The following is a 13,550-nucleotide window of genomic DNA, read 5'->3' on the forward strand; positions in this document are numbered from 1 at the left end:
GTCCCCTTGTTCTATTGCTGGTTGCCTGGGAGAAGAGGCCACCCCCCACCTGGCTACAATGCCCCTTCAGGTAGTTGTAGACAGTAATAAGATCACCCCTGAGCCTCCTCTTCTCCAGGCTAAACAGGGCCAGCTCCCTCAACCTCTCCTCATAGGATTTGTGCTCCAGGCCCCTCACCAGCTTTGTTGCCCTTCTCTGGACATGTTCCAGCACCTCAACATCTTTCTTGAATTGAGGGGCCCAGAACTGGACACAGTACTCAAGGTGTGGCCTGACCAGTGCTGAGTACAGGGGAAGAATAACCTCCCTTGTCCTACTGGCCACACTGTTCCTGATGCAGGCCAGGATGCCATTGGCTCTCTTGGCCACCTGGGCACACTGCTGGCTCATCTTCAGCTTACTATCTATCAGTACCCCCAGGTCCCTCTCCTCCTGGCTGTCCTCCAGCCACTCTGTCCCCAGCCTATAGCGCTGCTTGGGGTTGTTGTGGCCAAAGTGCAGAACCTTGCACTTGGCCTTGTTAAATCTCATCCCATTGGCCTCTGCCCACCCATCCAGCCTGTCCAGGTCCCTCTGCAGGGCTCTCCTACCTTCCAACAGATCAACACCTGCTCCTAGCTTGGTGTCATCTGCAAACTTACTGATGCTGGACTCAATGCCCTCGTCCAGATCATCAATAAAGATATTGAACAGGACTGGGCCCAGCACTGATCCCTGGGGAACACCACTAGTGACTGCCTGCCAACTGGATGTGGCACCATTCACCACCACTCTCTGGGCTCTGCCATCCAGCCAGTTCTTGATCCAGGACAGCGCGAATCTGTCCAAACCATGAGCTGCCAGCTTGGCTAGGAGCTTCTTGTGGCAGACAGTGTCAAAGGCTTTGCTGAAGTCCAAGTAGACTACATCCACAGCCTTCCCCACATTCACCAGGCGGGTAACCTGATCATAAAAGGAGATCAGGTTGGTGAGGCAGGACCTGCCCTTCCTAAACCCATGTTGGCTGGGCCTGATCCCTTGGGTATCCTGTAGGTGCTTTGTGATGGCACCCAAGATGACCTGTTCCATGACTTTGCCTGGCACTGAGGTCAGGCTCACAGGTCTGTAGTTTTCTGGCTCCTCCTTACGACCCTTCTTGTGCATGGGTATCGCATTGGCCAGCTTCCAGTCTTCAGGGACCTCTCCAGTGAGCCAGGACTGCTGATAAATGATGGAGAGTGGCTTGGCCAGCTCAGCTGCCAGCTCTCTCAGCACCCTAGGGTGGATCCCATCTGGTCCCATGGACTTGTGAGGATCCAAATGACGCAGCAGGTCCCTTACTGCTTCCTCATGGATTAGAGGGGGACTGTACTGGTCCCTGACTCCATCCACCACTTCAGGAGTCCAGCTGTCCTGGAGACAACCTGTCCCACTATTGAAGATTGAGGCAAAGAAGGTGTTAAGCACCTCTGCCTTTTCCTCATCCTTTGTCACTATGTTCCCCTCTCTATCTAGTAAGGACTGGAGGTTGTCCTTGGCCCTTCTCTTGCCATTCATATATTTAAAGAAACACTTTTTATTTTCCTTGGCAGCCATGGCCAGCCTGAGCTCCAAGTGGGCTTTTGCCTCTCTAATTTTTCCTCTACAAGACCTAGCAACTTCCTTGAACTTCTCCTGGGACACCTCCCCTCTTTTCCAAAGGTGATATACTCTCTTTTTAATCTTTAATTCCTTCAGCAGCTCCCTGCCCATCCAGCCTGGCTGCCTCCCTCGTCGGCTCATCTTCCGGCTCAGTGGCACTGCTCGCTCCTGTGCCTTCAGGAGTTCTTTCTTGAAGCAGGTCCAACCTTCCTGGACCCCATTGTTTCTAAGGGCTATTTCCCAAGGCACTTTCTGAATTAGTTCCTTAAATAGGCTGAAGTCTGCCCTTTGGAAGTCCAGTGTGGACGTTCTGTTGACGCCCCTCCTGGTTTCTCCATGTATTGAAGTGTCCAAGCTCAGGTCAATAAGGGAGAATGAAAGGGAGCTGTATCTGTGGGTGCAGGCTCTGCAGATCCCCCCTGCTAAGGAAGCTGCCCCTGGAAACAGTGAGGGATGGGTACAGATCCCTGTCAGGGGTAGTAAGGGAAATCCACCCCGGCCCTCTCCTCCTCTTCCTCTGCCCTTGCACAACAAGTATGAGGCCCTGCATGCAGAGGGTACAGAGGGTGAGAGCGATGAGGAGCATCCAACTGTGACATTGCCTAGGGTGGAGCAGTCTCCACCAACTGTGGTGACTAGCTCCAGAAAACACAAGAAAAAGAGAAGGGTCATAGTTGTTGGAGATTCTGTCTTGAGTGGGGCAGAGGGACCCATTTGTCGTCCCGACCCATCTCACAGGGAGGTCTGCTCCCTTCCTGGTGCCCGGGTTAGGGACATCACCCGGAGAATCCCTAACCTAATACAGCCCTCTGATTATTAACCCTTGCTGGTAATACAGACCGGCAGGGACGAAATTGAAAAGAGGGGGACCAGGGCAATTAAAAAGGAATTTAAGGACCTGGGGAAATTGATAGATGGGGCGGGAGTGCAGGTGGTGTTCTGCTCAGTTCCCTCTGTGACAAGGGAGTTAACAGAGAGGAACAGCAGAACCTACGATATCAATAAATGGCTCAAGGGATGGTGCCAGAGGTGAAATTTTGGTTTTTTTGACCACGGGGGAACATTTACTGCGCCGGACCTACTTGATCGTGATGGGGTGCAATTGTCTAGGAGGGACAGGAGAGTCCTGGCACTGGAGTTGACAGGGCTCATTAGGCGGGCTTTAAACTCGGTCTGAAGGGGGTGGGTGAGGCAATTACTCACTCTGAGAAGGAGAGAGAGGGAAGGAAACTAGGGACAATTGGGGGTCGAGAGCCCAGCTGAAGTGCATCTGCACCAATGCACACAGCTTGGGTAACAAGCAGGAGGAATTGGAAGTCCTGGTCCACCAGGGTGACTATGATATAGTCGCCATTTCAGAAACTTGGTGGGATGACAGGCATGACTGGGCTGCTATACTGGGGGGATATAACCTCTTCAGGAGAGATAGGCAAGGGAGAAGAGGAGGAGGGGTGTCTCTGTATATTAGGGAGTCATTCCATGCCACTGAGCTTGAGGTGAGGGATGAAGGATTTGAGAGCTTGTGGGTTAAAATCAGAGGGAGGACTAATAAATCTGACATCCTGGTTGGAGTCTGTTATAGACCACCCAACCAGGATGAAGAAACAGATGAGATATTTTACAAACAGCTGGAGGCTGTCTCAAGATCAGATCTTGTCCTTGTGGGCGACTTTAACCTGCCAGATATCTGCTGGGAACTTAATTCAGCAGAAAGGAGGCAGTCCAGGAGATTTCTAGAGTGCATGGAGAACAGCTTCATGTCCCAGCTGTTAAGTGAGCCTACTAGGGGTCAAGCTCAGCTTGACCTGCTGCTGTCCAACAGAGAAGGTCTGGTAGGAGATGTGGCAGTGGGAGGCTGCTGGGGTGTAGTGATCATGAGATAGTGGAGTTTTCAATATGCAGGGAGGTAGGGAGGCACTACAACAAAACCTACACCTTGGACTTTCGGAGGGCAAACTTCAATTTGCTTAGGAAACTTATTTCCAAAGTCCCCTGGGCAGCAGTCCTTGAGAACAAAGGCATCCAGGATAGTTGGACCTACTTTAAACAGGAGCTCTTGAAGGCACAGGAGCTGGCAGTTCCCATGTGCCGAAAGATGAGCCGGCGGGGAAGGCGACCAGCCTGGATGAGTAAACAGCTCCTGAAGGAATTGGGGGAAAAAAAGAGGGTGTATCACCTCTGGAAGGAGAGGAAGGCTTCTCCTGACGTGTTTAAGGAGGTAGCCAGATTATGCAGGAGAAAAATTAGAGAGGCTAAGGCCCAGCTAGAACTTAGGCTGGCCACTTCGGTGAAAGATAAGAAAAAGCACTACTATAAATTTATCAACGCTAAAAGGAAGGGCAAGAAGAGCCTCCACTCCTTACTGGACCAGGAGGGGAATACTATAACTGATGATGTAGAAAAGGCTGAGGTCCTGAATGCCTTCTTCGCCTCAGTTTTCAACAGCAAGGAGGGAGGAGTTCAGGGCAAGTGGCCTCTTGAACTGGGGGATGGGGTCGAGGAGCGGTGTGTTCCCCTGGAAATTCATGAAGAATTAGTTCAGGACCTGCTGAGCCATCTGGACACCCACAAGTCCATGGGACCAGATGGGATCCATCCCAGGGTGCTGAGAGAGCTGGCAGCTGAGCTGGCCCAGCCGCTCTCCATCATTTTCCAGCAGTCCTGGCTCACCGGTGAGGTCCCAGGAGACTGGAAAATGGCCAACGTGGTCCCCATCCACAAGAAGGGTCGGATGGAGGAACCTGGGAACTACAGACCCGTCAGCCTGACCTCAGTGCCAGGGAAACTGATGGAGCAGGTTATCTTGGGGGTGACGAGAGCGCACCTAAGGGATGGCAACGGGCTCAGGTCCAGCCAGCATGGGTTTAGGAAGGGCAGATCCTGCCTTTCTAACCTGATCTCCTTCTATGGTCAGGTGACCCGCTTGGTTGCTGTGGGGAGGCCTGTGGATGTGGTCTATCTGGACTTCAGCAAGGCCTTTGACACTGTTCCCCACAGCAAACTGTTGGCTAAGCTGTCAGCCCATGGCTTGGATGGCAACACTCTGTGCTGGGTTAGGAACTGGCTGGAGGGCCGGACCCAGAGAGTGGTGGTGAACGGTGCCACATCCAGCTGGCGGCCAGTCACTAGCAGTGTCCCTCAGGGATCAGTGCTGGGCCCCATCCTCTTTAACATCTTCATAGATGATCTGGATGAGGGCATGGAGTCAGTCATCAGCAAGTTTGCAGATGACACTAAGCTGGGGGCAGATGTGACTGGGTTGGAAGGCAAAAGGGCTCTGCAGCGGGACCTTGACTGCCTGGACAGATGGGCAGAGTCCAATGGGATGGGGTTCAATAGCTCCAAGTGCAGGGTGCTGCACTTTGGCTACAACAATCCCATGCAGAGATACAGGCTGAGGTCGGAGTGGCTGGAGAGCAGCCAGACATAGAGGGATCTGGGGGTGCTGGTTGATACCCACCTGAACATGAGCCAGCAGTGTGCCCAGGTGGCCAAGAGAGCCAGTGGCATCCTGGCCTGCATCAGGAATGGTGTGGTCAGCAGGAGCAGGGAGGTCATTCTGCCCCTGTACTCTGCACTGCTTAGACCACATCTTGAGTACTGTGTTCAGTTCTGGGCCCCCCAGTTTAGAAGGGACGTTGAGATGCTTGAGCGTGTCCAGAGAAGGGCGACGAGGCTGGTGAGAGGCCTTGAGCACAAGCCCTATGAGGAGAGGCTGAGGGAGCTGGGATTGTTTAGCCTGGAGAAGAGGAGGCTCAGGGGTGACCTTATTGCTGTCTACAACTACCTGAGGGGTGGTTGTGGCCAGGAGGAGGATGCTCTCTTCTCTCAGGTGGCCAGCGCCAGAACAAGAGGACACAGCCTCAGGCTGCGCCAGGGGAGATTTAGGCTTTAGGTGAGGAGAAAGTTCTTCACTGAGAGAGTCATTGGACACTGGAATGGGCTGCCCGGGGAGGTGGTGGAGTCGCCGTCCCTGGGGCTGTTCAAGGCAAGGTTGGACGTGGCACTTGGTGCCATGATCTATCCTTCTTGTAGAGGAAATATTAGAGAGACAAAAGCCCATTTGGAGCTCAGGCGGGCCACGGCTGTCATGGAAAGTAAAAAGTGTTTCTTTAAATATATGAATGGCAAGAGAAGGGCCAAGGACAACCTCCAGTCCTTACTAGATAGAGAGGGGAACATAGTGACAAAGGATGAGGAAAAGGCAGAGGTGCTTAACACCTTCTTTGCCTCAATCTTCAATAGTGGGACAGGTTGTCTCCAGGACAGCTGGACTCCTGAAGTGGTGGATGGAGTCAGGGACCAGTATAGTCCCCCTGTAATCCATGAGGAAGCAGTAAGGGACCTGCTGCATCATTTGGATCCTCACAAGTCCATGGGACCGGATGGGATCCACCCTAGGGTGCTGAGAGAGCTGGCAGATGAGCTGGCCAAGCCACTCTCCATCATTTATCAGCAGTCCTGGCTCACTGGAGAGGTCCCTGAAGACTGGAAGCTGGCCAATGTGATTCCCATACGCAAGAAGGGTCGTAAGGAGGAGCCAGAAAACTACAGACCTGTGAGCCTGACCTCAGTGCCAGGCAAGGTCATGGAACAGGTAATCCTGAGTGCCATCACAAAGCACCTACAGGATGGCGAAGGGATCAGGCCCAGCCAGCATGGGTTTAGGAAGGGCAGGTCCTGCCTCACCAACCTGATCTCCTTTTATGATCAGGTTACCCGCCTGGTGAATGTGGGGAAGGCTGTGGATGTAGTCTACTTGGACTTCAGCAAAGCCTTTGACACTGTCTGCCACAAGAGGCTTCTAGCCAAGCTGGCAGCTCATGGTTTGGACAGATTCACGCTGTCCTGGATCAAGAACTGGCTGGACGGCCGAGCCCAGAGAGTGGTGTTGAATGGTCCACCCTACTATGCACCAGCTTCAGGGAAGATTGAGTGCTGCAACGGTTTGCTGAAAACCACCCTAAAAGCCATGGGGGGTGGAACTCTGAAAAACTGGGACCAGCATTTAGCACAAGCTACCTGGTTGGTAAATAGTAGGGGTTCAGTAAACAGAGCAGGACCTGCACAATCAGACTTGGTCCAAACAGTAGACGGTGATAAAGTTCCTGTTGTACGTGAAAAGAATCTGTTAGGGAAAACTGTTTGGGTATTTTCTCCTTCGGGCGAAGGGAAACCTGTCCGAGGGGTGGTGTCTGCTGAAGGTCCTGGTGATACCTACTGGGTAATGCAGGAGAATGGTGAAATCCAGTGTATTCCACAGAGAAAGTTTAAATTCAGAGTGTATAATACAAGCTGCTAGGAGTTTTCTGTTCTAGGTACATTGTCGTCCAACACTGAAAGAATCTACAAGAGAATCTACAGTATGTGAGCACGAACCCAGTGTCACCTGGGAGTCCCTGTTCTCATCTCATCTGTGAGGAGACAAACTGTTCTGAGCCTTTGAATCACCTACATCTGAGATAGCTGGAATGAACTGAACTTGTAAATATTGTTTTGGTGTAAATATTGGTTTAGATTATATCAGATAATTCTTAGCGATACTCTGAGCGAAGTAGACAGGGGTGGATTGTGCTAGTTTGAAGCAGGCTAGAATGTTTTGGTGAGAAAAAGAAGTAGATAATTAGCTGTGAAAAGGAAAACAATTGTGATGTCAACTTCCCTCACAGTGTCACTGAGATGGGAACAAGAAGGGAAAACATTAGATAACACTTTCGCCATTTTGTCTTCACTTTTCTGGCTGGCTTCGGAATCAGCTGCAGCTCCCTAACCTCACTGCCACTAACCTTGCTTCTTAACCTCTTGGATGAACCTCTTTTCTTCCTTAAGACTGGGGTAAGGTTGAGAGGGGAGAGGGAAGGTGCAGGGGTGGTTGAGAGCCCCTCCTGGGGACTCAGGTTTCTGGGAGGGGAGTTTTGTTTCTGTATTACTTTTACCTTTGTATATTTCTGTATATAAATGTATATACTGTAAATATCTGCTTGTATATTGTTCTGCTGTAAATAAATAGCTTCATTTATATTCCCAGAGTCTGACTGAGTTAGCTGGGGTACCTTCTAAAGTGTGGGGGGGCAGGGAATACCTAAACCACCACACTCCCAGCACGAGTTGCTCATGTTTATCATTTTGTGTCCTCTGCTAGCAAGAATTTCTCCAACAAGGCGGGACCAAGAAAAGTGATTGCATACGCAGAAGAGGATATACAGGGACCAGGGGAATCAACCCCAGTGGATCCCCTAGTGGTAGTGAAGCTAGGGAAAAATCAGGGGGGGTGAGTTTTTAGTAGATACAGGGGCAACATATTCAATGTTAAATCAGGCATTGACTCTGATAGGCAATGGCTTTGTTACTGTAAATGGTGCAACTGGCCAGGCTGAAGAAGCATACTTCTTGAAACCATTGTCCTTTAAACTGGGAAAATAATTTGGGATACACAAATTCCTATATATGCCTAACTCACTGAATCCTCTTCTAGGGAGGAATTTGCTGGAACAATTGTGGGCAGTGATTAAATTTGAAGGTGGAAAAATTACTCTGGAGACAAGGGATCAGAAATATATTATGGTACTGTGCTAGTTTGAAGCTAGCTAGAATGTTTTGGTGAGAAGAATTAGATTACAGGCTGTGAAAGGGAAACAATGGTGATGTCTACTTCACTCATAGGCTTGCTGAGATGTATAAGAGCAAGAATCCAAACAAAGATAAAACATTTGGTCTGTGCCTGGGCTTTGACCTGCATTTCTCTCTCTCTAACCTAACCTGATTAATCCACCTGTTCCCTAATCCCCCTGGCCGACCCGCCATTCTTCCTTGGGCACAAGGCGACATCTAGGGTAAGGTAGAGAGGGGTGGAAGAAGGTGGAAGGGCACTTCAGAGCTCCTCCTGGGGACTCAGGTTTCTGGGAGGGCTGTTGTGTTTCCATATTACCTTTTAACTTGTATATTTCTGTATATAACTGTATATACCACTGAGCTTGAGGTGAGAGAGCTTGTGGGGGGTTGAGAGCTTGTGGGTTAAAATCAGAGGGAGGACTAACAAATCTGACATCCTGGTTGGAGTCTGTTATAGACCACCCAACCAGGATGAGGAAACAGATGAGATATTTTATAAACAGTTGGAGGCTGTCTCAAGATCATCAGATCTTGTCCTTCTGGGTGACTTTAACCTGACAGCTGGGAACTTAATTCAGCAGACAGGAGATTTCTAGAGTGCATGGAGGACAGCTTCATGACCCAGCTGTTAAGTGAGCCTACTAGGGGTCAAGCTCAGCTTGACCTGCTGCTCTCCAACAGAGAAGGGCTGGTAGGAGATGTGACAGTGGGGGGCTGCCTGGGGTGTAGTGATCATGAGATAGTGGAGTTTTCAATATGCAGGGAGATAGGGAGGAACTATAACAGAACCCACACCTTGGACTTCCAGAGGGCAAACTTCAGTTTGCTCAAGAAACTTATTTGCAAAGCCCCCAGGGCACCAGTCCTTAAGAACAAGGGGGTCCAGGATGGTTGGACCTACTTTAAACAGGAGCTCTTGAAGGCACAGGAACTGGCAGTTCCCATATGCCGAAAGATGAGCCGGCGGGGAAGGCGACCAGCCTGGATGAGTAAACAGCTCCTGAAGGAATTGAGGGAAAAAAAGAGGGTGTATCACCTTTGGAAGGAGGGGAAGGCTTCTCCTGACGTGTTTAAGGAGGTAGCCAGATTATGCAGGAGAAAAATTAGAGAGGCTAAGGCCCAGCTAGAACTTAGGCTGCCACCTCTGTGAAGGATAATAAAAAGCACTTTTATAAATTTATCAACGCTAAAAGGAAGGGCAAGAAGAGCCTCCACTCCTTACTGGACCAGGAGGGGAACACTATAACTGATGACGAAGAAAAGGCTGAGGTCCTGAACGCCTTCTTCGCCTCAGTTTTCAAAAGTAAGGAGGGAGGAGTTCAGGGCAAGTGGCCTCTTGAACTGGGGGATGGGGTCGGGGAGCGGTGTATTCCCCTGGAAATTCATGAGGAATTAGTTCAGAACCTGCTGAGCCATCTGGACACCCACAAGTCCATGGGACCAGATGGGATCCATCCCAGGGTGCTGAGAGAGCTGGCAGCTGAGCTGGCCAAGCCGCTCTCCATCATTTTCCAGCAGTCCTGGCTCACCGGTGAGGTCCCAGGAGAGTGGAAAATGGCCAACGTGGTCCCCATCCACAAGAAGGGCCGGACAGAGGAACCTGGGAACTACAGACCCGTCAGCCTGACCTCAGTGCCAGGGAAACTGATGGAGCAGGTTATCTTGGGGGTGATAAGAGCACACCTGAGGGATGGCAAAGGGCTCAGGTCCAGCCAACATGGATTTAGGAAGGGCAGATCCTGCCTCTCCAACCTGATCTCCTATGATCAGGTGACCCGCTTGGTGGATGTGGGGAGGCCTGTGGATGTGGTCTATCTGGACTTCAGCAAGGCCTTTGACACTGTCCCCCACAGCAAACTGCTGGCTAAGCTGTCAGCTGGCGGCTTGGATGGCAACACTCTGTGCTGGGTTAGGAACTGGCTGGAGGGCCGGACCCAGAGAGTGGTGGTGAATGGTGCCACATCCAGCTGGCGGCCAGTCACTAGCAGTGTCCCTCAGGGATCAGTGCTGGGCCCCATCCTCTTTAACATCTTCATAGATGATCTGGATGAGGGCATGGAGTCAGTCATCAGCAAGTTTGCAGATGACACTAAGCTGGGGGCAGATGTGACTGGGTTGGAGGGCAGAAGGGCTCTGCAGCGGGACCTTGACTGCCTGGACAGATGGGCAGAGTCCAATGGGATGGCGTTCAGTAGCTCCAAGTGCCAGGTGCTGCACTTTGGCCACAGCAACCCCATGCAGAGATACAGGCTGGGGTCGGAGTGGCTGGAGAGCAGCCAAACAGAGAGGGATCTGGGGGTGCTGATTGATACCCGCCTGAACATGAGCCAGCAGTGTGCCCAGGTGGCCAAGAGAGCCAATGGCATCCTGGCCTGCATCAGGAATGGTGTGGTCAGCAGGAGCAGGGAGGTCATTCTGCCCCTGTACTCTGCACTGCTTAGACCACACCTTGAGTACTGTGTTCAGGTCTGGGCCCCCCAGTTTAGGAGGGACATTGAGATGCTTGAGTATGTCCAGATAAGGGCGACGAGGCTCGTGAGAGGCCTTGAGCACAAGCCCTACGAGGAGAGGCTGAGGGAGCTGGGATTGTTTAGCCTGGAGAAGAGGAGGCTCAGTGGTGACCTTATTGCTGTCTATAACTGCCTGAAGGGTGGTTGTGGCCAGGGAGAGGTTGCTCTCTTCTCTCAGGTGGCCTGCGCCAGAACAAGAGGACACAGCCTCAGGCTGTGCCAGGGGAGATTTAGGCTTGAGGTGAGGAGAAAGTTCTTCACTGAGAGAGTCATTGGACACTGGAATGGGCTGCCCGGGGAGGTGGTGAGGTCGCCGTCCCTGGGGCTGTTCAAGGCAAGATTGGACGTGGCACTTGGTGCCATGGACTATCCTTGAGCTCTGTGGTAAAGGGTTGGACTTGATTATCTGTGAGGTCTCTTCCAACCTTGATGATACCGTGATACTGTAAATATCTGCTTGTGTATTGTGCTAAGATGTAAATATAAAAGCTTCATTCAATTTCCAAAGCTGGCTGAGTCTAGTCTGGGACTCTTGAAGGAATGTGAGTCAGAATACAATACACCAATATTCCCTGTGTGCAAAGCAGATGGGACCTATAGAATAGCGCAAGACCGAAGGGCAAGTAATCAAATCTTGTGCTAGTATTCCAGGGATGATGCCTTGCTTTTTGTGGGAGAATAAGAGAAAAGTTTTACACATGTCTGGCAGTCCCAGGGCTGGGGCTGACATCAAGGGTTTCTTCAACTGTTTAAATGCCTGTGTTGCTTCCTTAGTCTACTGGAGGTTCTTTGATTCTGTGGTTGTCAGCACATACAGAGGCTTAACAAGTAGTCCATAGTTGTAAATCCATAGTCTGCACCATCTGGTCAGGAGGTCTGGAGTTCTTTGACTGTGGTTGGGGTGTTTGGCATATTGCTTCCTGGCAAGCTTGCCCTAAGGTACTTTGTCCTGTGCTGAGTTCATAAGCCGAGGTAAGTTACTTGCTGTCTCACAATTTGTACTTTCTTTTGAGAGACCCAGAAAATTCAACAAACTCATGGTCCATTGTTGGGAGAAGGAAAGAAATGGACACCGCATCCAATATGGATTATAAGCAGGTGACAACTTTATTGGAGCAGTAGCGTACTTTTATAGCAAGCAGTTAATGTATTCCACTGTCAGCAGTTACATTGTCTGTAGCTCTACCGGACACTCACACGGCACTTCCTACAAAACAGGCAGCTGGCTTCCGTCAAAAACAGGATACACATCCTTTTTAACTTGTTTACCACCTCGCTCAAGGACAGTGTCCTTGGGCACTTGTCACATCAGCATGTTGCAATCTCTTCATTCTGCTGACCCATCAGCTTCATATAATCTCCGTGTCCATTATCTCTTAGCCATTCCTCAACAATTCCCCCTTTTTGTTTTTGGGCCAGCAGAATGCATGCCTGAGTTGCTTTCTCCACACCGCGCAAGATGCATGAGTAGGCTATCCTAATAATCAAGAGCACAAGGAGAACTATTCCTAGCAAGTGAAGCCCTTCCTTAATAAGGCTCAGGAGCCATGGCAAAAGTCCACTGACAAGAGACTGGAGCCATTCGTCAAAGGGGCCCGTCTCTTGTTTTATCTTCTGTGTATGTTCCTTCAAAACATCACAAAGCACCTACAGGATAGCCAGGGGATCAGGCCCAGCCAGCATGGGTTTAGGAAGGGCAGGTCCTGCCTCACCAACCTGATCTCCTTTTATGATCAGGTTACCTGCCTGGTGAATGTGGGGAAGGCTGTGGATGTAGTCTACTTGGACTTCAGCAAAGCCTTTGACACTGTCTGCCACAAGAAGCTCCTAGCCAAGCTGGCAGCTCATGGTTTGGACAGATTCACTCTGTGCTGGATCAAGAACTGGCTGGATGGCAGAGCTCAGAGAGTGGTGGTGAATGGTGCCGCATCCAGTTGGCAGCCAGCCACTAGTGGTGTTCCCCAAGGATCAGTGCTGGGCCCAGTCCTGTTCAATATCTTTATTGATGACCTGGACGAGGGCATTGAGTCCAGCATCAGTAAGTTTGCAGATGACACCAAGCTAGGAGCAGGTGTTGATCTGCTGGAAGGTAGGAGAGCCCTGCAGAGGGACCTGGACAGGCTGGATTGGTGGGCAGAGGCCAATGGGATGAGATTTAACAAGGCCAAGTGCAGGGTTCTGCACTTTGGCCACAACAACCCCAAGCAGCTCTATAGGCTGGGGACTGAGTGGCTGGAGAGCAGCCAGGAGGAGAGGGACCTGGGGGTACTGATAGATGGTAAGCTGAAGATGAGCCAGCAGTGTGCCCAGGTGGCCAAGAGAGCCAATGGCATCCTGGCCTGCATCAGGAACAGTGTGGCCAGTAGGACAAGGGAGGTTATTCTTCCCCTGTACTCAGCACTGGTCAGGCCACACCTTGAGTACTGTGTCCAGTTCTGGGCCCCTCAATTCAAGAAAGATGTTGAGGTGCTGGAACATGTCCAGAGAAGGGCAACAAAGCTGGTGAGGGGCCTGGAGCACAAATCCTATGAGGAGAGGTTGAGGGAGCTGGGCCTGTTTAGCCTGGAGAAGAGGAGGCTCAGGGGTGATCTTATTACTGTCTACAGCTACCTGAAGGGGCATTGTAGCCAGGTGGGGGGTGGCCTCTTCTCCCAGGCAACCAGCAGTAGAACGAGGGGACACAGTCTCAGGTTGTGCCAGGGTAGGTATAGGCTGGATATTAGGAGGAAGTTCTTCACAGAGAGAGTGATTTCCCATTGGAATGGGCTGCCCGGGGAGGTGGTGGAGGCACCGTCCCTGGGGGTCAT

The sequence above is a fragment of the Pogoniulus pusillus genome (genome assembly GCF_015220805.1).
Source record: "Pogoniulus pusillus isolate bPogPus1 chromosome W unlocalized genomic scaffold, bPogPus1.pri SUPER_W_unloc_1, whole genome shotgun sequence".
NCBI lineage: Eukaryota > Metazoa > Chordata > Aves > Piciformes > Lybiidae > Pogoniulus > Pogoniulus pusillus.